The sequence below is a fragment of the Mustela nigripes genome, chromosome 4 (assembly GCF_022355385.1).
Source record: "Mustela nigripes isolate SB6536 chromosome 4, MUSNIG.SB6536, whole genome shotgun sequence".
Taxonomy (NCBI): domain Eukaryota; kingdom Metazoa; phylum Chordata; class Mammalia; order Carnivora; family Mustelidae; genus Mustela; species Mustela nigripes.
The window spans coordinates 25,646,079-25,671,574 of NC_081560.1; the positions used below are offsets into that span (position 1 = coordinate 25,646,079).

Consider the following 25,496-nt stretch of genomic DNA (forward strand, 5'->3'; position numbering starts at 1 on the left):
GAGCCTCATCACGTAGCCTCCTATCTGTCTCTCCTTATCTAGCCTCGCCTGTCCCTTACTCATAATCACCACCACAATCCAGAGAAAGAACATTCATCACCCACAACTGAAAAAGTTTTTCATTTGCTTTTGCAACCTATTCCTCCTATCACCCTGAGCCCTAGACAATCGCTGTGGATTTACTTTAAAAAAAAATTTTTTTTTTTTTTGAGATGATTATAGACTCAGAGAAAGAGCTGTTGGAGGAGGTCATCGAGAGGACGTCTTCACATTCACCTGCAAGCTGGACCCTAGCAATCAGAGGCTCCTTTTCCCCATCACCTGTCCTGAATATACATGTTTTGCCCACTTTTCCCCTACTAGGAGCTATTTCAATAACACAGCTTTGAGAGATTAACATATTATTGAGACTATCTGCACAGATACATGACTAAACCCAATTAGGGCCTCTATATAATCCCATGAGTCCCTGTGGGTGGGAAAGGGCGGGGTGCGTGGAGATCTTTTCGCTTTCTGTTTGTCGACTGCTGAAGACAAGCCTGGTAAGTCAATTCTATTGTTTATTAAACCCACCATCTAATTTTTTCTTAGCTATTGGGGTTAAGGACCAGTTTCAGGTTTCATCCAGGAATTCCTGAGGTTGCAAAGCAGCAAAATGGTCAGCCTAATCCTACCACCTTGCAGCTGCACGCTAACTGGTGGTAGAAGATTCACACTTAACTCTTGGGTGGGGAAGGAGCCATTTCCCCCTGGGGCTTTGGCTGCAGTGGAACGTGTATTGTCAGAAGAGTTTCCTTCTAGGCTTCTAGTTTCCCAGTCCTTTGGCTAGAGTGAGCAGGTTTTCGGTGCTCCTCTTCTCTCTGCCTATAGAAATGCAGTTGACTTCCAAATCTGAAATACTGCAATTGTTATAAACTCAGTTCTAGTGGCTTTTTGGTATTCCATCAGATTTTTTATATAGGTAAGGTAATTATTGTCTTTGAGAATAAAGGCAATTTTACTTCCCTTACTTTCTTGTTCTCTTTTTTAACTGGCTGGAAATATAGCACAATGCTGATTATGAATGCCAAGTATGAATAGTGACCATCAACTTCTTTATTTTGCTCCTGGTGGTGGGGGAAAATACTCAATTTTCACAACTGTGAGGTTAGTTGCTTGTTTTATTTGTTTTTATAAGGGCCCTTCATTAGGTTCTGGAAATATCCTTGTGTTTCTTGTTGACAGACTTACTGTTTTTTTGTCATATGAGGAATGGATGTTTTTCTGCATATATTGTGAATATTGTGTGGCTTTTCTTTTAAATTATGTGGTGAATTTGAATAATTTTCAAATATTAAATCAAACTTGCATTCTCGGGATAAACCCATTAGGGTCATGAGGTATTATTACATATGCTATGAGATTTGATCTGCTAACATTTTAACATTCCAGTCTAGATCCTCAAAACACCAAACTGTACATGTGTACACTTTAAAAAATATGCAAGTGGTGACCACATGGATGGACCTAGAGGGATTTTGCTAAGTGAAATCAGACTGAGAAAGATACATACCATAGGACTTCATTTATATATGGACTTTAAAAACAACAACAACAAAGAGCACAAATGAATAAATGAAAGCAAAACAGAAACACACCCATAGATAAAATAAATTGCTGGTTGTCAGAAGGGAGAGGGTGGGGGATGGGCAAAATCAGTGAAGAGTGGGAGATACAGGCTTCCAGTTATGGATGAATGTCATGGGAGTAGAAGATATTGTATACGGACTATACATGTATACATACCATATACATATGGTATGGTAATAGTGTTGTCTGGAAGTGGCTACAGTAGCTACTACATTTGTGGCATGCATAGCATAATGTATAGGCTTATGGAATCACTGTGGTACACCTGAAACTAACGTAACATTGCTAACTATAATAAATTGCATCTGTGTTAACAAATTTAGTTTTCTTAAAATTCCTGAAATAATTTTAGTGTCTGAATGGATTAGAAAGTCTTTTCAATTATTTGGAAGAGTTGGTATAGAATTAGTATTACTACTTGAAATGTAGAATTTACCATTAAAATCATATGGGCTTAGGGTTTTCTTTATGGAAAGTTTTTAAATAATAAATTGAATTTCACGAGTCAACGTGCAAAACTATTCATGTTGTCTAGTTCTGAGTGAGCTTGGGTTGCTGCTCTTGCTCCACGTTGTTACTGCACCTTAGAGGGTAGCAAAATCCTCTTTCCTTTCTACTCCAACAGCTCTAGTGTATATTGTCTGGAGGCACACCTACTCTATGCAGGAAAGTACCACGCTTGAGACCACTAGGAGAAAACTTTTCTAAGGGGGAAAAAAGAAAACACAAAAGATCAGAATGAAATAATGGGTCATACTTTTTTTTTTAAATAATTGATGAAATTTATAGCAAGAACAAAACTCTGCTTTCTAATGTTACGACAGGGTACTACCATTGAAATGAATGGTGTTTAGAAAAAAAAAAAAATGCTTCTTTACCTCAAAAATACATTTAGGAATCAGGTCCTCAGGTCTTAAAATCCTAGAGATAAATTTCTTGACATCTATATGCATCTATATGATATCTATATGCATATTGAAATTTATTTTGAACTTTTAGAAATAAAAATTGACCATCTTTCTTAAAAAAAAAGTCTAAAAGTCTAAATGAAATGTACTCTAGAAACTTAGTTATTTAAAGCTTGTAAATCTACATCTAGAGAAGAACATTATTGAAAAATCTGTCTAAAACCAATAGTAGTGGTTAACTCAGATGAGATGGAGAAAAATCTTATAGGGGAAAGTTTAATAAAGAACTTAAGTAGATGGGTTTTAATAAAGTATCACTAATCTCAATCTAATGTGACAATTTAAAATTTGCAAGAATGATGCCTTTTAATATATTTTTGAGAATAACCTCCAACTTGAGTAATTTATAAGTCCATACATGGCTCTAGCATAACTTGTACCCAAATATCTCAAAATAACTGAGTTGGAATGGCAAATGTTGCATTTACAGGTTTCCTGAAAACACAAAATGTAGGTATGTGTGTATGTGTGTGAAAGCAAGAAAGTGTGTGTGTCCAATAGTGTACACATGGAAAAGAGAAGTAATCGAATTTGTCTGCTCCTTTTTACAATGCATCTCTGCATACATGTAAAAGCTATCAAACAGAATTATCAGGATCCCATTTCTTAGGCTTAACAGCTTTAACATGTTCTGAAGTATAATAAACCACTGCTAGGGCTGTACGTGGAGACCTTTGTCTAGTTCTATAAATGTAAATGAATTTGTACAAAAGCTAGCCAGTTCAGTGGAAAAAGCCCATCTACCAATGACTTGTTTTCCTACAAAATGTCAAATAGCAGAACAGACATGTTAATGCAAATCTCAGTCAACATCGGTAGTTAAGTTCACACTGTTACTAAGGAATTATACTTAAATATATGCTAGCTATTTTGATTAGAAAAAAACTAATTCAATTACAATGTATTTCAAATTTTTATCTGTACTCTCAAATTTAAAAATCCAGAATAAGTCACGGTGGTCACCTACCAACTGAGGATTTGATCATCTGAATTGCATTTTTCTTTGTATCTCTTTCCTAGTCTAGTGCCTACTAGAAGCTTGTTACTGCTTAATTAATCATGGATTGGCTGATTTATTATAAGTGACAAGTCAATGTCTGTTTGGTCATAGTGATTAATTCTTTGTATGCAGAACTATCTCTCATTTTAGAAAGTTATACTAATTAGTTTCTAGTATGTAAATAATATGTATATCAAAACTTAACATGCTATTCTTAGTCTCAGGTGCATAAAGCGTATGACTGTTTTTTTTTTTAAAGCCCAAAATCTAAGTTCAAAACCGTAAATCTATACTACAGTTTGCTTTCAGCCAAATCACTATTTCTAATGATACTAATGCATAATCAATATGTCATCAGTTTCTATTTCCTTCGTATAAATTGCTATCTTTATTACTGGTCAATACACTCCTATGTCAGTACCCATTTAAAAAAATTCAAGATATTCCTGTTACATAGGTCTTAAATTTTAAAAATATAAAGTTGGTTCCAAAACCTTTCCTATAATTCGGCAATTACCTTTAATTCAAAGCTATTCCTTTTTGGGGGGAGGAGTTGCTTTGGTCATCAAAATTTTGATCTGTCATAAGCCCTTTTTTCCCATTTAATAAATCAAGTGATTAATCAGTACATTGAAGTGACTAAGTCATATTATAGTATTTTGAAGAATGTAAGATTTGTCCTTTCTCAGATGCTTAATATTTAGTCCGCATGAGAGAATTCTAAATTGATACAGAAATCTCCAAGGAAGATTGAAGACGACTGGATAGCTTTTCTGGAACATGCGGTTTTATATAAAAACAGACTGCAATAATGGGTCTTCTTCCATAATTCATAGTAAGCTATTAAATGATTTAATGCACTTTTGGATTTTATAGTGCTGTGAACTACTTCAGTAACAAACACGTTAGCTCCTCGGGCATTATCCTTCATCTGTGGACTTCACCCTGTCTCCTCTTACCTCCCCTCCTTGCCTATTTATCTTCAGAACAAGCAGCCCTTGCTGCAACTTCAATCCATTGGTCTTTGTGAGTTCATCTCTTTTTCAGACATGACCATTTGCCTCTTTAACTTTCTGAGTCTTCCAAGTGCGCTGTATTTTGATTTTCTGTCTTACAAACTTTGTTTTCCTGCCCCTTCTTTTTATAGCTCACATATATCTTTTCATTCTCTGCTGTCAAACTGAGCTGCTTGATTGCTATTTCTGAAATACCATGTTATTTGAGGTATCCAAATATGAAGTGTTTTTCTTTTTATATAGCTACATGACCTGTATTTTAAGAATTAGCCTACTCATAATAGGAAAACTTGCAGTGTAGAAAAAAACTTAAATAGCATCTTTTTCTCACTTGACCTCTGAATATATTCATGCATTTTCAGTTTAAAAAACAGTATTCCAGTAGTTCATCAACTTATTTCCTTTTAGACATTGTGACTCTTTTTATAGAAAACATTTTAAAGCAGATTTCTAATCAATTTATATTTCTGTTCTAATCAGTGTCATATAGCAGATGTTTACTAATAAACTGTTCATAATTTTCTAGGCAAATAAGTCTGTATTCTGTCCTAGATCTGAGGAAAACTTATTCTAATTTTGGCAAAAATGCAATGTCTGGACAGTTTTGTATATATTCTTTTGCCTCTTAAATTTTGACAAGTAAATATTTAGTGCTTAAATGGGAGGAGGGAGCGAACCACATTCTGGATCTATAAATGATATCTCTACCAACAATCTAAATAGTTACAAATAATACAATATATTGTGTTAAAATGCAGATAGGGCCTGCCTGTCACACTCTGTTAAAGAAAGTGGGACATTAATATTTTATAGAACTATAAATTCTAATTCAAAGTAATGCTAAGGTGGCATTCAATAACTGATTGATCTGCTTTATTATGTATGCTACAAAGAATAATCTAGTTTTCAGGGCGCACCTGGGTGGCTCAGTGGGTTAAAGCCTCTGACTTTGCCTCAGGTCATGATCTCAGGGTCCTGGGATCAAGCCCTGCCTCAGGCTCTCTGCTCAGCAGGGAGCCTGCTTCCCTTCCTCTCTCTCCACCTGCCTCTCTGCCTACTTGTGATCTTTGTCAAATAAATAAATAAAATCTAAAAAAAAAAAAACAAACAAACTAGTTTCTAGTTGATTTGGTATCAACTTGTAGATGCTACAAAATATAAAGTGGAACTAAAACTGATTTTTTTTTTTTTTGGTCCCTCACAAAAGTGAAAACACCAGACACCAGATTCTATCTTCTATTCCTGCCTTTTAGATTTATAGCTTAAAATGAGTGACCCTTCGAAGGAATCTTTAACAGAAACCAACCATCCAGTGTAATGACCCCTCTGCATCCTTTCAAATGAGGGAAGCTCCAGCTTCTCAGCTGTGAGTGGTAAAGCAGTCGCCCGTTCCTACAATAAGCCTTTCTGGTTTGGGTGGGACTTTTTCTAGAGATAAAATTTGTCCTCTTGCAACTACTGCTTAATGGCTTTGGTTTACTCAGGTGGAGCTTAGTAGTGTTAAGTTTTTGTAAGTTATTGATTGTCCAATGATTAAAAGTAAATCCTCAAATTTTAGACTAAGTATCTTAAGTTACTTCTATCAAATGCTCACTCGATGAAGGACCCTCCCCCCTTTATAATTGTGCTTCTTGAAATGCCTTTACAGAGTAAAATTTACTCACTAAAAAAGAATCTAGTTCTGGGATGCCTAGGTGGCTCAGTCAGTTAAAGCGTCTGACTTCAGCTCCCGTCGTCCAGTTCAATGGATTGTAACTATTTTGGTCAGGTAACCATCACACTAGTTGATGACAAAGAGAATTTCCCTTGACAAAGAATGTCCCTTTTTTGGGGTAAATCCTAGCTACTCTCAGTCAGTGACCGGATGAATCCCTTCCAACTATTCTGTTCAACCTCTCTGTTGTGGATGTGTGGGCTGTTTCTTATTCTGGGATATTATAAAGTTGTTATAAAAATCCAGGTATAGGTCTTTATGTAGACCTCTGTTTTCATTTCCTTTGGATAAATACCTAAATAGCTGAACGTGACGGTAATAAGCTTAGTTTTATACAAAACAAATTGTTGCAGAATTAGTAATACCATTTTACATTTCCGTCAAAAACACCTGCAGTTTCCTGCCCATACTGATTATCTTTTAATTGACTTTTAAAATTTTAGCTATCCCAGTGCTGTTTTCATGCAGTGTTTTAACTTGCATTTCCCTGGTAACTAATATGGTGTAGGAATGCTTGTTTTAAGTTCTTATTGACCGTCTACATAACTTTGACTTTTCAAATCCTTTCCACTAAAAAAAAAAAAAAAAAAAAAAAATTCTAAACATGTATTCTGGATACAAGTCACCTAATAGATATGTGTATTATAAATATTCTGTTCTCTGGCTTGTCTTTTCATTATTGTAATATCTGTTGAAGACGAGAGGGTTTTGAAGTCAGATTTTCATTTGAGTTTAGTACTTACGTGTCTAGTAGGTTTTTGCCTAAAACAAAATTGAAAAATTTGCTTTCTTGATCTGTCATTTTAACACACTAGGTTTCTGATTGATTTCAACTTAATTTTTTCTATGTTGCTACATAAGAGTTGTTCACTGAAGTTTTTAATGTGTGGATATTCAGATACTCCAGAAATACTTGTTAAAGACTATTGCTTTTATAATTGCTTTTATAATGTATTACTTGGTAATATTGTAGAAGATTAGTTGACCATATATATTGGTTTATTCCTGGATTCTACTGTGTTTATACACTTATGCCTATAATAAAGTACCTTGATTACTGTAATTGTATTAGTCTTAATTAATCTGCAGAGTATTTGTCTTTTCAGAATGTTTCAGGGTGGCTTTTTTTCCCCTTTTGGTTATTAGGCTTTTACTGAGTTTGTGCTATGTGTGGTTTACTTTGTATCAACCTTCTTGAGGTTTAATAAACAAAATTTTTGTTATATTTTCATCATTACGGTCTTACACATTTCTGTTCCTTCTAGCTCTCTTCCTGTTAGTCAGGTTTGGCCAGCAAACCTGAAATGGTGAATAAAAAGATGACTCCAGACTCCATAGGGAAAAGGAGAGGCCTGGGAACCAGAAGCTTTGGTGGCTAAAGCCCTCAAGCCAGGCTCTGTCTCCACTTTTATTGGGGTCCTATCAATATACCAAGTATAAGTGCAAAACAAGGAGGCAAAGTGTTGGTGAAGTACAAGACCTCACAGGTGCCTGCTTTTTCGTTTTTTTAAAGATTTAATTTTTTATTTGACAGAGATCGCAAGTAGGCAGAGGCAAGCAGAGACAGAGAGTGGGAAGCAAGCTCCCCGCTGAGCAGAGAGCCTGACATGGGGCTCGATCCCAGGCCCCTGAGATCAGTGACCTGAGCCTAAGGCAGAGGCTTTAACCCACTGAGCCACCCAGGTACCCTGCCTGCTTTTCTTTAAAATTTAAATATTGATTCCTTAGATGAGTAGTAAGAATCTGGCCACTCTCTGCCAAGAAACTTCAAAGGAGGCCCAGCACTCCTCTGCTTTTCAATTAGTCCCCATTCAGGGAGGCATCGACTAGTCAGGTTTTGTCTATCGAGGCACTGTGAGTTTCCACACTGTTTTTCCAGTTTAATGTAGTATGTTAAATTGCTTAATATGTTCCCATGGGTCCCGGAAGCTATCTCAATTTTTCAGTCTTTTTTTTTTTTTTTTTTAGAATGGGTAGTATCTGGTCATTGGTCTTCAGTATGCCTAACCTTCTGTTCCCGATCTACTCTGCTATTAAATAATCTCAGTTTATTTCTAACTTCAGGTATTTACTATACTCTAGAAATTCCATTTTTAGAAAAATAGTCTTTTCACTTGTCCATTCATTGTGGCCATCTTTACTTCTAGGTCGTGAACATTTCTAATGGCTTCTCTAAAAGTTCTTTCTTGCTAATTCTCAATGTGAAAACTTTTGGTCCATTTTTCCTGACTGATGTGACCCAAATAATTAATATTTTTCTGTATCTTTATACTTTTAGTAATTGTTGAAACTTAGTATCCTTTTGTTTTTGCATATTAAGAATGTTCAGTGATACCTTTTATAAAGGATCTAATGTGTATGTCTCCCAAACTCCCTGAGGAGTGTTTTTTGTTTTTGTTTTGTTTTTTTCTATCAAGTACTTGGTTTATCTTGGAAAAAAATCACCCAGACTAGTAAAGTGTTGCTTTAAAATTTGGTTACTACAGCTATGTCTCCTTTTTCCCTACTCTTAGAGTAAACCCTTATTCCTTGCATGTAGTATTTACTTAAAAGTCATGAACCAGGGTTTTCTGGGTGGCTCAGTTAAGCATCTGCCTTCAGCTTGGGTCAGGATGCCAGGGATCCTGGGATCAAGCATCTACATCTGGCTCTCTGCTTGGAGTCAGGGGTAGGGGGAGTCTGCTTCTCCCTCTCCAGCTCCCCCTGCTTATGTTCCTGTGTGCTTATTCTCTGTCAAATTAATAAAACTTTAAAAAAGGACTTAAAAAAAAAGAACCCATGAACCTGCTGTACTTTTCATGTAAAGTACAAGTAATTTACCGATATCCTCTTAGTAAGAATTAAACACTAAAGATGTTCTTTTCTGTACACTGCTGATTTTAGTCTTTCACATGTTGTTCATGAACCAGCCAAGAATTTGAGGAGAGTTTGGGGACTCACTTCACTGATGCCCCCCTCCTGTCTGAAGATTCTTTCCTCGCTTTACCACCGCTCTAACAGCCTTGATTTCCATCTTCTGTCCCTAATGCTAGTAAGACCAACACTTCTGAGTTCTAGCCATGTTCTTCCATGTGGCCTGAAGAGAGGTCTCAGAAGAAGAGCCTTATCTTACCCTTATTCAAGCTTCCTTTCTTTCGAGAATCAAGTATCTGCTAGTTTCCACCTACTTTACTCCCTAAAATTTGATAAGTGTTTAGTTAAAATTTAACCAGCATTTACAATACCTGTGGGACCGTCAATAAAAACTGTTCTGTAATTTCCAGAAACTAAGGATCTTTTGAGGGATCTTTGTTGAAGAAAGCTATTCTTCATCACATATGCATATTCATTGCTGCATAACAAATACCTCTAAAACTCAGTGGCTTAAAATACAGGTTGATTTTCTTACAGTTTGAGGGGTAGAAATCCAGGTGCATCTCAGCTGTGTCCCTCTGGCTCAGGGCTCTCGCAGGCTGTAGTCCTCTGGAGCTCAACTGCTGTAAATGTGCTCTCGAGCTCATTCATGTAGAACCAAGCTCACATAGGAACGTTGGCAACCTTAAGTTCTCTCCATTGGCTAGACCCCTCCACGCCTGGCCACATAGCCTCACCTTAAGGTTACTCATAACTCGGCAGGTAGATTCCTGCAGGATGAGGTCTGCAAGTGAATGCGAGCAAGATGGAAAATAGTCCTTTTGTAATCTCCCCTCAGAATCGAGCTATTTTGCTGTTTGTTCTGTTAGAAGGGGTTGTCACAAGGTCCAGCCCACGTTCATGGGGAAGCAATTATACAGTGGCATGAATGCCAGGAAGCGGGGCTCACTGGAGGTCATCTTAGGAAAGACCTTTGCCGGGGAAGACCTGCGGAACACTGCTGTTCTGCCCAGTGCCCTTCCTTCAAGGGCAGGGAATCTTCTGCCAGTCTGACTGCTTTGGTCGCTCCCTAAAACATAAATACCTATTTTTATACTTAAACAAATATAACATGTATATTTGACCAGAGTTCATGAGCTCTTCAGGACGATAATCTATTACACAACCTGCCTGCCGTTACCAGAAGTCGAACCTCTTTGAAGGCATTTTGTGTTGAATAAAATTTTATATTCATTGCTTATGATCACAATTTACTTCAATGACCTAAAAATGCATGATCATTCTTTCCTTTTAAACTTCTTTGCTAGTGGACTGTGATGTACTCCATTGGTAATTCTGTTGAGACTAGTTTGCAAAATCCTAGAACAAACTGTATTAATACCTTTTTTGACTTTGTGTATGCCTTAATATCTAGAGTCAATAACTCCTTAGACTGTTAAGCAAATTCTTAAAAGATGTGTTCTTCCTTCATTTCTCTTTAGGGAGTCACCATGTTCTGCTTGTGGTCATATAAATTGTCTAGTGCAGGAGTGAAGAATTGCAAAATTAATGACTTTATTAAGAGGCATGTGTTAGGACAGCAACCTGCAGAAGATCACAAGTGTTCTTGTCTGTGTATATAATTTCTCCAATAGACTTTAGCCCTCAACTGCACATGTTTTGCATATACATAGTCTTAATGACTTTATCATTTTATTTTTGTACTCTTTTGGCTTCCATTTTAATTAAGCCTATTTATGCAAAGATTTCACCAGCAATAATCAAATCTGATAATCAGCTGTATGTTTCACCACAGCTGGCTCAAGAATGGAAATAACTGAATGTATTAAAAACAAAACAAAACAAAACAAAAAACAAAAACACCTCGCAGGAGAATCATATCATTTTACTTCCAACAGGGATTGTAAGACTAGTTTGAGAGTGGAATCACATTGAGGGGAATTACCTGCTCCTTGAATCTCCATGGTGATAAGCTCACTGTGGTCCTTCCTTGACCTTTAGAAAAGCTAATGAGTGTGCCTTAGTTTCCTCTACAAATCCAGGCTAAGGATACTACTTTCTATCCTCACTTATGCATATTGAGAACTGACTTAACATTTGCTAGGTTCTTTCAGCTCCTCAAAGGTAATAGCATTTTCTATGTAGTCTCCATCTCCTTCACACATTCTCAGAAATCTCACTAGTCAAAGAAAGGGGAAAAAAATCAAATGATAACATCAGTTTTGAGGGGGGAATACTGTTAATACATTTAGTTAATGTAAGAACAGTTGGGCTTAAATTCCTGTTAAACGTCGTGAGAGTTTTATGATACTTGCAACATTTACTTCATGGGAGTAGAACATTAGTTTATAATGAATTGCCCCCCAAATTCCTTCAAGCAAAATGAACCACCATACAATCTTTTGGGTCTCCTCCCTTAATTATAGCTTGGATAAATTTTAAAGGCCTGTGCTTATCTCAAATACCTCCAGGTTCCGACTGGTGCTGCTTGGAACGTGGGGTTCATTTCTGGTCTCCTTTTTCTTGGGTGGCTGCTCCTGTTCATTCCTTTTGGTGTCCTGTGCTCAAGATCTGGTCTAGAAAGAAGTGATTCTGGTATCTATAGAGACTGGAGTAAACAGTGGGGGGAGGGGAAAGGGCAGATAACCTTGGTCCCCTCACCTTCCTCAGGGGAGGATTCTTGTGTCTGGTCATCCTTTCAGACAACTCCAGCCCACTTTTTTTTTTTTTTTTTTTTTTACTTCCTAAAAACCTTATTTCACATCCCAAATGTGAATTCAGAATTGAGAGGAATTGGATTTTCGCTACTTCTCTGAAGTATGGCTAGATTTCCCTACCTCTATTTATACGCATACATGTTGGATCCCCCCCACCCACCGCCCCAACACACAACTGCCTTCATTTAGGTGCCTTTCCCCTCTGTCTTCCTCTGCATATGCCTCAAACGTGAGGGGGAAACACTAGCCCTGAGTCATGTCTAATGGCATCAAGGCCTGGAATATGGAACTTTAGAAACTTAGAACTTTAGAAACTAAGAACCATCAGAAGTTGCTTACTTTGAATATCTTGTTCTTTCTTCCCATGGCAAGCCAGTTGCCTTACTAACCTGAGTCCTAGGGATGCCATTCAAGTTCTTCCACATTTTTGTTTTTAAAGATTTTGTTTGTTTATTGACAGAGAGAGAGAGATAGCACATAGGCAGAGAGGCAGGCAGAGAGAAAGGGAGAAGCAGGGTCCCCGCCGAGCAGAGAGCCCGATGCAGGGCTTGATGTGGGGCTCGATCCCAGGTCCCTGAGATCATGACCTGAGCCGAAGGCAGAGGCTTAGCCCACTGAGCCACCCAGGCGCCCCCGAGTTCTTCCACATTTTAGCAGTGAATCCTCCTTATCATGACCTACTGTAGAACAAAAATGTATTATAGTTTACATCCCAAAGTAAATGAAGTATGTAGCTTATCCTAGTTATGCATGCATATTTATATTTATGATTCTTAAAAAGGCAAGAAGAGGTATTAAGTGGTCAGTGTATGCCCTCACACCCACAAAAATGAATAGTGATCTTCTCAAGAGAATGAGAGGATTTTGTGGGAAGATAAGGCTCTGTGGGGGGAATAATAGCACAATAATACCGTAGAAAGGGGAGAAGGCTGATAGTAGATATCTTGCTTTCCCATTTTCCAGTCCAGTTCCTACATCACATGTGATCAAAATAAGGGATGCTAATTAGAGGGTTTCTAAAGTCTGCACTGCTATCCTAGAAGTCCTAGTGAGCCACAACATCTAGAATCCTCCCCTACATTGATTCTTAAATACAGTAGATGAAGTAGGACTCCTAGAATTCATGCTTAGCTAACTACATACCACCCCCCCCATTTCATTTATCTCATCAAATGCTATGATAACTTATAAGTTTCAGGCATGGGTTATTTTTTTAAAAAGATTTTATTTATTTATTTGACAGACAGAGATCACAAGTAGGCAGAGAAGCAGGCGGTGGGGGGTGGGGGAGCAGGCTCGCTGCTGAGCAGAGAGCCTGATGCGGGGCTTGATCCCAGGACCCTGGGATCATGACCTGAGCCAAAGGCAGAGGCTTTAACCCACTGAGCCACCCAGGCGCCCCTGGGTTATTTTGTTATAGCCATTTTCACTATAATTATAGGTGTGGTGATAGCAACAAAAGGAATACATAAATATGCCATTGACGTACACTTCAGAAGTCCTAACATCCTGAGTTGATGTTGTGACGTATGTTTAGTTATACTGAGTTGACTTAGTTTCCTTACATCACTTTGGAAGGTAACTGTTTTATATAATATTGTGATAAAATGTGAATACTAAATCACTGACCTATGAATGCTGATTTTGGAATACTTCTTTCTGAAAATTAGGTCCTGCTTGTTCATAGGTCAAATCATATCTCCTTTACTAAATACAAAACCTCTATGGTATGATTATTTGGCTTAAATAATGCTTCTATAATACCCGCAAAAATTACCTGGTCTCTGTTCATATCTGGACAATTAAGGTTTATACATAGCTTGTATCATGGCACCTCTATGTTCAAGCAACTTTTTAAATGTTAAGATTGGCTTTTCACTGAGATGTTCACTTGGAGATATTCATTGATTTTAATTTTTTTTTCTCATAAAGTGAGGGGAAATGAAAGGAGAAAAAATCAGGGAAAGAGACTAATGGAATACTGTACTCCTAGAAAAGTTAACTGGCTCTCATTGCTTATTTCTGTTATTTTGTGTTGCCTAACCCGAGAATTCATCTTAATATCTTGCAACAAGGATATGCGGGGATATTTACCGGGCTGCTGTGGCTGCTGCAGCCTCGTGGGATTTTCCGGCATTGTGGATACCCGGTTTTGATCAAGTGGTCAGTGGTCCAATGCTTCTCTGGCATGGTTCTGTTCTTTCTTGGCAGCTGTAAGATGATACAGGAAGGCGATGAGTGGTTCCTGGATTACTTCTTTGGCAGTCAAAAACCTGTGCCTGAAAAGATGGGAAATGTAGGAGAGTCCTCATTATAGTGACAGGGAGGAATGTGAATTGAGAATTGAATTGAGAGATTCTAGCTTTTCCTAGTCCTACTTCTGTATTATACTGGGAGACTGCTTACAAGGCAGTGCTATGCAAGGTTTCTGTAGCCCCTCATCCCTGTGTATTTTTTTTTCCTCCTCCCTCTTTCAGGCCCCCCCTTTTAGGCTATTACTCCTCTTGCAAATGTCGTTGCACTTTTATTGGACCATGGTATTGAACTTCATACAAAGATATGCCTCATGTTAGCCTAGCAGAACTTTCAAACCTTATAGTCCCTATGATTATCATGTGAAGGAACCTTTCCTTTTTGTCCTTCGATATCCTATAAACCTACATTAAACTTCCTCTTAAAGAAAATTTAGAGAGGGGAACTGTGCTGGTGCTCCTTAACCCTGACAGAGATTTACTAAATGATTAATTGAGACCTTGTTGAAATGTTAGTGAATTAATGAAAACAACAATTCAGGGGCCCCTTTATCATTCAAATAGCACTGGAAGCAAAACCATCACATTAGTTAGTAACATTTTGATGGTTCTTAACTACTCTGTTCCTGGTCTATAGTCCTAACCTCAGGATTTAGTGCCTACCATAAACCAGAAACAGAATTAAAATACCTGTTGTATAAATGCTGAATGAACATCAATTTGTCATTGCCAACATTTGTAAGTAGGCAGCAGATACTGCCTAGGTGCCTAAGCCTTATGAACATCAAGATTCTGTTTCCCTGGCTTGCTCTCCCTCTCACGAACATCAACATAATTCCCCTTCTCTCCAAATAGCCCATAATGCCTTTATTGCTCAGTGACTCAATCTCTGATTCACATGCATCAGAGCCAAGCCACATAGCTTCAAATTAAAACTATCTACTTCTCTAATGCCTTCCAATCTTTCTCCCTTTTCTTAGAACATCCTCTTCTTTCTCTGTCAGATAAGCCCTGGTGTATGTCTGGATGAAATTAAAATATTTCAGGACAAGACCTATCCTCTCCAGCTCAAGCGTTCTGCATCCAGTCCTGGGTTTGATTTACCTTTTTCTCTATGCTGTTTTCCTCTCATGTCCCTTTGTCATGATAAAAACAGGTATTTTTGAAAAGTTCTAAAATGAAGAAAAAAAAGCCCTTACTTCTCAGTTGCCTACATGATACTCAGGATTTTGAACTTTCATATTGATAAAAATGACCATGTAACAAATTTAGATCTTTTCCTACATCCTTTACTCCAGCATGATTGGCTGATGAGAAACATAGAAATACACTCTGGAAAGTGAACAGTGTGAAGCATCTCCCACAACAGCCTTAATTTTGTATGTTTTTGTGTGGCTATTAGACAGTTCTAAAGTTTGGATGGCCCCCTAATTAGACTTTTCTATTCACAGTAACTTAAATTTTAATATATAGCTATTATATATTATATAATTATATAGGTTATATAATTATATAATATCTATACGCCTACTATTCTAACTTCAGAAAATCAAGTTAAACACACCTATGTATATTTTGTGTCCTAAATTTTGTCATTACACTATAAATGTAATTGTAATGTACATGAACATTAACAGATGCTAATATTAACATGATTTCCGAGTACCATAGGTGGTCTCAAGACCATGTATGACTTTATTCCTCTCTAAATAATGGAATTCTCACAAAATTTCCTGTTCGGTCACTGTTGCATATTTGATTTTTTTTTTCTTCTAAATATATGTACAGCATCATAACTTGAGATGTTACATTTTTGTCCTTGAGTGTTTCTTCAAATTTACCAGGTACTCAAAACTTTTGTTTCATTGCCTTGGAAATACCAAAAACAAAAGTTGTAAGCCACTTGCTTTTTTTTAGTAGCCTGAGTTATTTGAGTGGCTTGTGCAAGATAAGGAGAGCAGTCCCTCTTAGGGGTGTGAAATTGAGGGCTGTTAGGAAGCTGAACTAGTAGAACGGTTCCTTGGTTGGCTTCCTCCTAAGATCCTAGGGAAGATCTGTGATCCATCTAGGGGAAATGGCAACCCCAGAGTCAGGGGTCTTCTCCACAGACTGTTTCCCATGCCCAAGATTGCACAGGAACAGTGGAGCAGCTGGGCTTAAAAGCCCCCCAAACAGACTACATTTGCAAGTATTTAGACGTTAGTGAATTGATAACTGGGAAGGCTTTCCTGAAAAGTCTCTTCAGGTGAAGATCTATCATGTGGCTGTGACAAATGTAGCTGGAAGCCGGGATAGGAACAGAAATTCCCCATCTTGCATGACTGGAGTCCTTTTTAGTTTGCTTTAAAGGGAAATAAAAAGTGACCTTCATTCTCCATCTGAATTTATAGTAAAATGTTTCTGTTCATGTCGTTTGCTCCTTTCAACCCCAAAGTTTGCGTCTTTGGTTTCTAGTTCTTCATCTGGCTGCATTATGACCTCTACTTAAATGTCCCTTTCTCAAGTACTTCCGTTAGCCTTCTTTCCAAACCATGTCCATTTTCCCCATTATAATCTATTGACCCTCTCTATCTTCTGTTGTGTCACTTACCAGAGTTTTTGTAAATAATCATTAGTAACTTAATGCCTGCCTTGCCTTTCCCACTCTAGTAAGAATGTAAATTTCAGAGTGAGAGGGCTGAGTCTGCACTGCCTATTTCTCCTGATCTCTAGCATAAGTTGACAGACAGTTGTACAGAGCAGGCACTCAATGCATATTGATCAAAAAGCATGACTATAGACGAGAATATCTTAAGTACATTTGACTTTGAGATGAAGTCCTATCAGAATAGTATCATTTCGGGGTGGGAATAAAATGCCTAAGGATGATTTCAAGACATTTGGGAAGTATTGTTTTGGCACTCGATACCTACCAATTTCCCACCAATGTTGAGAGGGGTGCCTGTCTTGTAGATACTGATTTCCTTAAACTCAAGACTGATTCCTCAAGCCTCACCAGGACTACACACACTGCCACCATTATCGGGGGGTAAATAGTGATAGTTAATAGCAATGCTTACAAAGAAAACATACTTATGAGAGCCTTGATCTCTAAGTGGTGTTTGTTACTTATTTGTGTGACCACTTTTTAAATGCTTTGTCTACCTTATTGTAAACAAATGATGGGACTAGGTAGTAACTATGTAATATCATCTAGAGACTCTGTCTTCTTTGCTCACTTTTGAATCTCCACTAGCTGGTACACAGATGACCTCAATAAAAATTTGTGAATGAATGAGTATGCTGACAAAGTTGGGGAAACCAATACCAATAGAGAAAATAAGTAGTAGAAAATATACAGTAAAACAACTTAGAAGCATCTTTCTCTTAAGACAAATAGCAGTGACAGCAAATGGATATTATGTAATGTCCATTTATAACATGTAACAGTTATGTAACAATAAATGTATTTTTTTGTTACAAAAATGTATTTCTTAACTAAGTACTGCTTTGGGGGGGAAAAACATGTTAATCTCCCACATTTTAGCCTGGTGTATAGCACACAGAAGGGTGTTTTGGTTGAATCAATATACCAATGGATGGTTCATCCTAGTCCTTTTAGGGTCAGACTTGGATAAAAGAGTGACTTCCTTCCTATCACCCTGTTGCATACCCTTACAATGCATATTCCATTCCTCACTTCTCTCCTTCACAGTTCTCACTTTTCCACTCTTCCTGATGCCCTTAGGGTTTCTCTCATAGGCATTCTAAGGCCCTGCCTTTGTCGTTGCCATGGCAACACCTAAACTATAGATCTAGTACTTGATCTTCCCTACTTATTCCCTATTCCTTCCCAAGTGCTTACTTCCCATCCTCTACTACTGATCTTCAAATAGGCCCTATCCTTTTTTTTTTTTTTTTTTTTTTTTTTTTTTGCCTTATCCAATTTTAAAGAGCAATGGTATGAAAAGGGTAATTAGTAATTGGACCAAACCCAGTGAATCAGGGGAAAATAGACTGTATAACTGTAACATCTAACAAATTCAGGTAACTTTCTCAATATTTAGAAATTGTTCTAAAGTTGTCTAGCAACTTTCCCCCCCCCCCCCACATATAATGTACATTTTAAAAATGAAGACACTAAGGCTAAATTTCAAACAGGAGGCAGGAAACTCAAGGTTGTTGCAAGGAAAGTATGAGTCACTCAGGGAATTAGCAACACGGAGCCTTCCCAGACTAAGCCCAACTCAGCTGCTGCCATCCCTCTAACAATTCCCTTCAGCACTTGGGTATTTTTGAACAGCTGAGGTTGGCTTTTTACTTTTATAACTAAAGCAACAAAAGATAGAAATATCTCTTCATTGTTTGATGTTAGTCCTGACTGAATTATATATCCTCTGGGGAAACAGACCACATCTTTTAAATGTTTCATGAGATGCTTCATCACTAACAGTGAAAATTAGATTAGAATCAGGCTTTTGCATAAGTGAAAAATTTAAAATATTCTGGGAAACACCCATTCCTTTGACCAAACCCTTTTAAAATACAAATGATAGTCATTCCTTATTCCTCTGTACATCTATACAGGGGACAGAGAAATAGGGAAAGAAAAATCCCTTCTGTGTAGTCTCCTCACACACTCTTCATTGTATCCCCAAAGCTCCCTTTCAAAGCTTAGCTGGGCTATCACGCTCCTGTCCTTTCTTCTGTTTGCAAACTCTTCAGCTTCACCCGTCAGGTATCTGTCAATAGAACTTTTCTGGGGATGTCGGGGTGGCTCAGTTGGTCAAGTGTCTGACCTCCGCTGAGGTTATGATCTTGGAGTCCTGGGACCCAGCCCTCATTAGGCTCCATGCTCAGCAGGGAGTCTCTTGGACCCTCTCTGTCTGCCCCACCCCCATTTATATTTTCCCCACCCCCTTCAAATAAAATATATTTTTAAACTTCCTCAGCTCAGGCTTCTCTTTTAACCTGAAGTTCAGAGAAACTAGGTTCCAGCTTTACTGGTGATAGAGAAGGTGATACTGAATATTTCAGTCCTTGTTTTTTCTCTCATCATTTTTGGTCTCTTGGCTAGCAAGAGCAAAAGATGACTTTGACACTATACCTTGGTATAGCCACTGATACTGGGGACTGGACACAAGGTATTGAGCAAAAGCTAACTTTGTCCCTGCCCCCCCTCCCAAAAAAAAGAAGAAGAAATAAAGGATTGATGGATACATTAAACAACTTCCATAAGGTATTGTGTTGAGAATGATTCTGGCTGAATTTTTAGTTAATGGGTAATCTATGAACTGTTTTTAAAAACCTGGCCAGAGAATAGTTCAGCTTTAGTGTATGCGACCAAATAGATGCTCAAGTCTTTTGTTAGGACGATCTAACAAACCTATATTAATTGAATTCCTTTACTGGAGTTGCCCCATTTAACAACAAAACAGCTTGAGTTGTCAGTAGCTCTGTTTCCAATTCTATTCCTCCCACTCTTCCCTTAGTCTTTTCCAGTCATGTATACCTTCTCACCCCTCCCCTAAAGATGACTTAACATGTTCACCTCTATAGAGCTTATCTCAATGGTCACCATTGGCAAAGTTTGTAAGGGGTGACTGCTTCATCCTTTTCAAATCCTATTAGCTTGCCTGACCTACTGACTAGGTCCAATAGCCTTGGAAGAAATAACATACTGAACTGTTTTAAGAAGAAATTAATCTTACAGTAATAAAAGATAACACTTGACAACTTAATTCTCCTCATTCCCACCCCTATATGTAAAGATAAGTTAGAACATGGTCATATTAGAGCGGAAGTGTTACCCAAGTCAAAAAAAAAAAAAAAATCCCTCCTTTGGTTTAATCAGTAATTAGGGCCCTCAGGTGGGTTTTACCATGAGAAATGAAAAGGGTAGGAAAAGTGTTGTATGGAACCTGTATACAATCTTACGTAGAGCTATCTCATTTGATATTGTCCCTAATTCCTTTACAAGATGGCCAAGAATCCTAGTGAAATATCTTGCTTTCACCCAGCTTTCCCTTGAATTTTTATTTCTACCAATTGTAAGGATGTTAGTCATCACACTAAGTGATGCTGTCAGCATTTAGATTTCAAGTGACCGTCATCCCTGGTAAGAGGTCTGTAGCCAGACCTTTACCCCTAACATAAGGCTGATGATAGAAAAATTATATAGAACAAAGTGAGCAAAATCATCTCAATATGCATGAGCATGAGAACTCTCACTCTGAGGGATTTGAATTGTATATTTTATTGCTTCATCACCAGATGTAACAATTAGTTCAGCTGCTTTGAACATAGTTAGCCTAAAATAATACTTATCTTTGTTTTTGTATACTGACAACTATAGATTGAATGTTTGCTTCCATAAAATGTATACATTAAAATTTAATTTCCTAATTTCCAGTGTGTGGGTATTGGGAAGGGAGGACAATGAAGGTAATTAGATTACAAGTGTGGACCCCACCTAATGGGGTTAGTGCCTTCAGAAGAAGAAACACAAGCACTCTTGTGGGGCGTGTCTCTCCGCTTCTCCTCATGTGAGGATAAATGGGAAGACAACCACTGAAAACCAGAAGTGGGCTCTCATAAGACATTGAATCAACCAACATCCTGATCGTGGACTTCCCAGTCTCCAGATCTGTGAGAAATGTTTAAGTCCCCAGTCTATGGTATTTTTTAAGATTAGCCTGTACAGGAAGACTGCAATTGGTACCAAGAAGTAAGATGCTGCTGGAACAAATATCTAAAAATGTGGAAGTGGCTTTGCAACTGGGTCATAATTAGAAGCTGGAAGAGTATTGAGGTACATGCTAGAGAAAGCCATTAAGGGAATTTTAAAGGTGAACTGGTAAGAGATCAGAGGATAACTATAGAAAAGGCTTCCATCTTATAGAACACATTATTGCAGACATTAGAGAAATATAGTATAGGCCATTCTGATGAGATTTCAGAATCAAGAAACCTATTACTGGACAATGGAGAAAAAGCAATCCTTATTATAAAGTGGCAAAGAACTTGGCTGAATGGTGTTCATGGTTTTTGTGTTTTATAGAAGGTGAAATTTCTGAGCAGGGAAACTATATATTTAGCTGATGTGATTTCTAAGCAAAGCTTTGAGGCTTAGGTCCTCCTGACTATTTAGTAAAATGCAGGGGATAAACTGAAAATGAAATTAAGTAAAAGGAAACCATAGCTTAAATACTTAAAATTTTCCATACTACAAAAAATGAGCACAATGTGTTTGGAAGAAAACATTAAGGATGTGATAGAATGACCTTTTGATAAGGAGATTGGTGTGGGGCATACCATTGCTTTAATCAACAATCTTGAGAGTCCCTAGGAACAGAGATGGGACTACCAGCAGAGATACAGTCAGTTGCAACTAAAGGAAACCAAAACCAAGATGGAATGAAGGAAGCCTGTGAATATGTGCTGTTCATTAAGGGAAGGAGGACACCAAGAGTGACTCAGATCATTGGGGTTACTGTCTAGACGTCCAACAGAAACTGTAGGGTCAGGCAACCTATTGGAGCCTCAAGGGCACAACTCTATCTCAAGAGGAGCAATGTCCATGCACAAAAACAAGGATTGCATAGTACCCTCTGATCTGTGGGGGTGACATTGTCACCTCAGTAGATCTAAAAGGCAGAGAATTGAGACAAAGATGATGGTTCTCAAGTTTTAAGATCTCATGGAGTTTGACTCATCAGGTTTTAGACTTGTTCAGGACCAATCACCCCATTCTTCATATTTCTCCTTTTTGGAATAAAGTCCATTTCCCATCCATCTCATCACTGTATTTTTTTTTTTTTCAGAGCAACTCAGCATCTTTATTGAGCACTTCTTAGTTCAAGGCACTAATTATAGTAAAATAAATATATATGTTATTACAAGAGAAACTGTGACTAGCTCACAAACACATTTCCATGGAAATGTAGGAAAAGGGGAGAGTAAAATAATATTAAAATCTGTAAGAATTGTTCTGGTCATCATTGTATTTTGAAAGCACATAATTAGTTTCATAGGTTCACAGCTGGAGGAATTTTATTTTATTTTATTTTATTTATTTTATTTTATTGCCTTGTGAAGAATCATACCTTAAGTTTCATCCTTATCTGATTTAGATGGCATTTACGTGAGATGTTGTACTTAAATCTTCACATCAACTCCTAAAGTCTTAAGATTTGGGGGGTATAGAATGAACATATTCTACTTATAAGAAGGACATGAATTATGTTTGGCCAGGGAAATAATGCTATGAACTGAATGTGTCCCTTCAAAATTCACATATTGAATCCTAATCATCGATGTACATAGTATCTGGAAGTAGGGGGACCTTTTGGTGGTAACTAGGTCATGAGGATGGAGCACCCATGATGGGATTAGTGTCCTTGTAGGAAACACACGAGTGCTTGTTTTCCCACCCTCCCCATCCCCTTTTCACTCCTTCTCAACCTCTGAGGACACAGCAAGTTCTACAAATCAGAAAGTACACTTTCACCAGACTCTAGATCTGCTGACAACTTGCTCTTAAATTTCCCAGTCTGCAGGAGTATGAGGAAGTGTATATATATATATTTCAAGCCACTCAGTCTATAGTATATTTGTTAAAGCAACCCAAACTAAGATACAGACCAAGGACCTTATCCTGGGCATAATGAAACCTGAGAAGAACAAATGTGAGATTCTGGGATTGAGCAGTGCAAACCTAGCAGAGGTAGTACCCCACAGGCAGAGGTGAGGAGTAGCGACTTTCAAGGCAGTAACATGGAATCACAAATGGGGAGTCTATATATAAATACATTTATATGAGGGGCACCTGGGTGGCTCAGTCAGTTAAGTGTCTGCCTTCAGATCAGGTCATGATCCCAGGGTCCTGGGTGAGCCCCACATAGAGCTTCCTGCTTAGAAGGGAGTCTGCTTCTCCCTTTCCCTCTGCTGTTCTCCCTGCTTGTGCATTCTCTCTGTCCAGTAAAATATTTAAAAATATATGTATTTATATGAACAGATAAATGGAGTTTAAAAATGAATATGCCATCATACACATTTCAAAATTAAAACTGATGTTTGTAGTATAGAAGGGCAGAGGAAGTTTACCTGTAGTTTCAAAAAGCTGAACTAAATTCTCCAAAGTAAGAAATCATAAGAACTCCTAATACATCACAGGCCATAAATAAAAAATCAATGTTTTTCTTTATAGTTCCAATTCACGATATATGAAAAGACATCAGTACATTTCTTCAGGTATCATCATTATCCTTATGCAGTAATCCAAAAATCAATCCGTGAAAAATAAGCATGACTAATCTTGTGATCACATAGTTCAGCCTTGTATTTTCCTTCCTTAACGTTCACAGGATGAAATGTTTCTAGTTCCCCATATATTTCCCACAGTTAATTGTTAAGCGTTTTGTGAACGTGACTTATAAGATTAGTTCACTGAAGGCTCATGGAAAAGTAAACTAATATCTTTCCAAAGTGGCTGCACCAACTTGGCATTCCCACCAACAGTGGAAGAGGGTTCCCCTTTCTCTACATCCTCTAGAACACTTGTTGTTTCCTGTCCTGTTAATTTTGGCCATTCTAATTGGTATAAGGTGGTATCTCAATGTGTGTGTGTGTTTTTTTTAATTCTTATTTATCTATTTGACAGAGAAAGAGAGATCACAAGTGGGCAGAGAGGCAGGCAGAGAGGGGGGAAGCAGGCTCCCCGCTATGCAGAGATCCTGATGCGAGGCTCGATCCCAGGACCCTGAGACCAGAACCCAAGCCGAAGGCAGAGGCCCTAACCCACCGAGCCACCCCGGTGCCCCTCAATGTGGTTTTGATTTGAATTTCTCTGATGGTTAATGATGATGAACATTTTTTCATGTGTCTGTTAGCCATTTGTATGTCTTCATTGGAGAAGTGTCTGTTCATGTCTTCTTACATTTTTTGACGTGATTATCTGTATTGTGTGTGTTGAGTTTGAGGAGTTCTTTATGGGTCTTGGATACCAGCCCTTTGTCTGTAGCGTCATTTGCAAATATCTTTTCCCATTCCGTGGGTTGCCTCTTTGTTTTGTTGACTGTTTCCTTTGCTGTGCTGAAGCTTTTGATCTTGATGAAGTCCCAAAAGTTCATTTTCACTTTTGTTTCCTTTGCCTCTGGAGACCTATCTTGAAAGAAGTTGCTGTGGCTGATGTTGAAGAGGTTACTGCCTATGTTCTCCTCTAGGATTCTGATGGATTCCTGCCTCATGTTGAGGTCTTCTATCCATTTCGAGTTTACCTTTGTGTATGGTATAAGAGAATGGTCGAATTTCATTCTTCTACACATAGCTGTCCAATTTTCCCAGCACCATTTATTGAAGAGACTGACTTTTCTTCACTGTATTTTTTTTTTCTTCTGCTTTGTCAACGATTAGCTGACCATAGAGTTGTGGATCCATATCTGGGCTCTCTACTTGGTTCCACTGGTCTATGTGTCTGTTTTTGTGCCAGTACCATGCTGTCTTGGTGATCACAGCTTTGTAGGAAAGCTTGAAATCAGGCAATGTGATGCCCCCAGTATTATTTTTCTTTTTCAACATTTCCTTAGCAATTCAGGGTTTCTTCTGGTTCCATACAAATTTTAGGATTGTTTGTTCCAGCACTTTGAAAAATGTTGGTGGAATTTTGATTGGGATGGCCTTGAAAGTATAGATTGGGGAGGGATATAAACCATGAGAGACTGTGGATTTCAAGAAACAAACTGAGGGTTTTGGAGAGGTATTATGGAGGGCACATATTGCATGGAGCACTGGGTGTGGTGCATAAACAATGAATGCTGGAACACTAAAAAGAGATAAAATAATCTAATATCTTTAGCTCTTTGAGAGTAGAAGTTGACCCCCTCTTAAAGAATTTAAGAAGGTCAAAGGTGATCTTCATCTGTGGTTCTTTTTTCCTCTCTTCCTTCTCACCCCTGCACCCTACCTTGAGGATCACATTTAGACTCTGGGAAAGGGGGATCATCTACCCTAGACCCTATGCTTGAGAACAGTGCTCTTCATTATTTGTGATCAAAGAGTAAAGTCCTATTTTTAATCCCTTGTGGATAAATATTTTTATAAAATAGCAATTTCAAATCACAACAAAATTTTCTATGTGCTTATTCTTAATTTCCATACTTGCCTCTTAATACCTAGTTGCCAAAAGTTCATGCACTGGAATGAAGGCATGGAACAGATTTTGAATAGCACTGCTTAAAAGAGGATCTTCCATGCCCCAAATTTAAAAAAAATTTTTTTTGAGATTATGTTAAAATCAACACTCTATCATGAGGTCTGACATTCAGTGCAAACACTGTACAACTGACAACTATAAATGTCTACTTTCATA

General features: G+C 37.8%; 1 pseudogene; it reads left to right on the forward strand.

Annotated features, from left to right (window-relative positions):
* Positions 1–14,115: 14,115 nt before the first annotated feature.
* LOC132016265 (proteasome subunit alpha type-1-like) overlaps positions 14,116–25,496 on the forward strand; it is a 136,115-nt pseudogene continuing 124,734 nt past the window's right edge.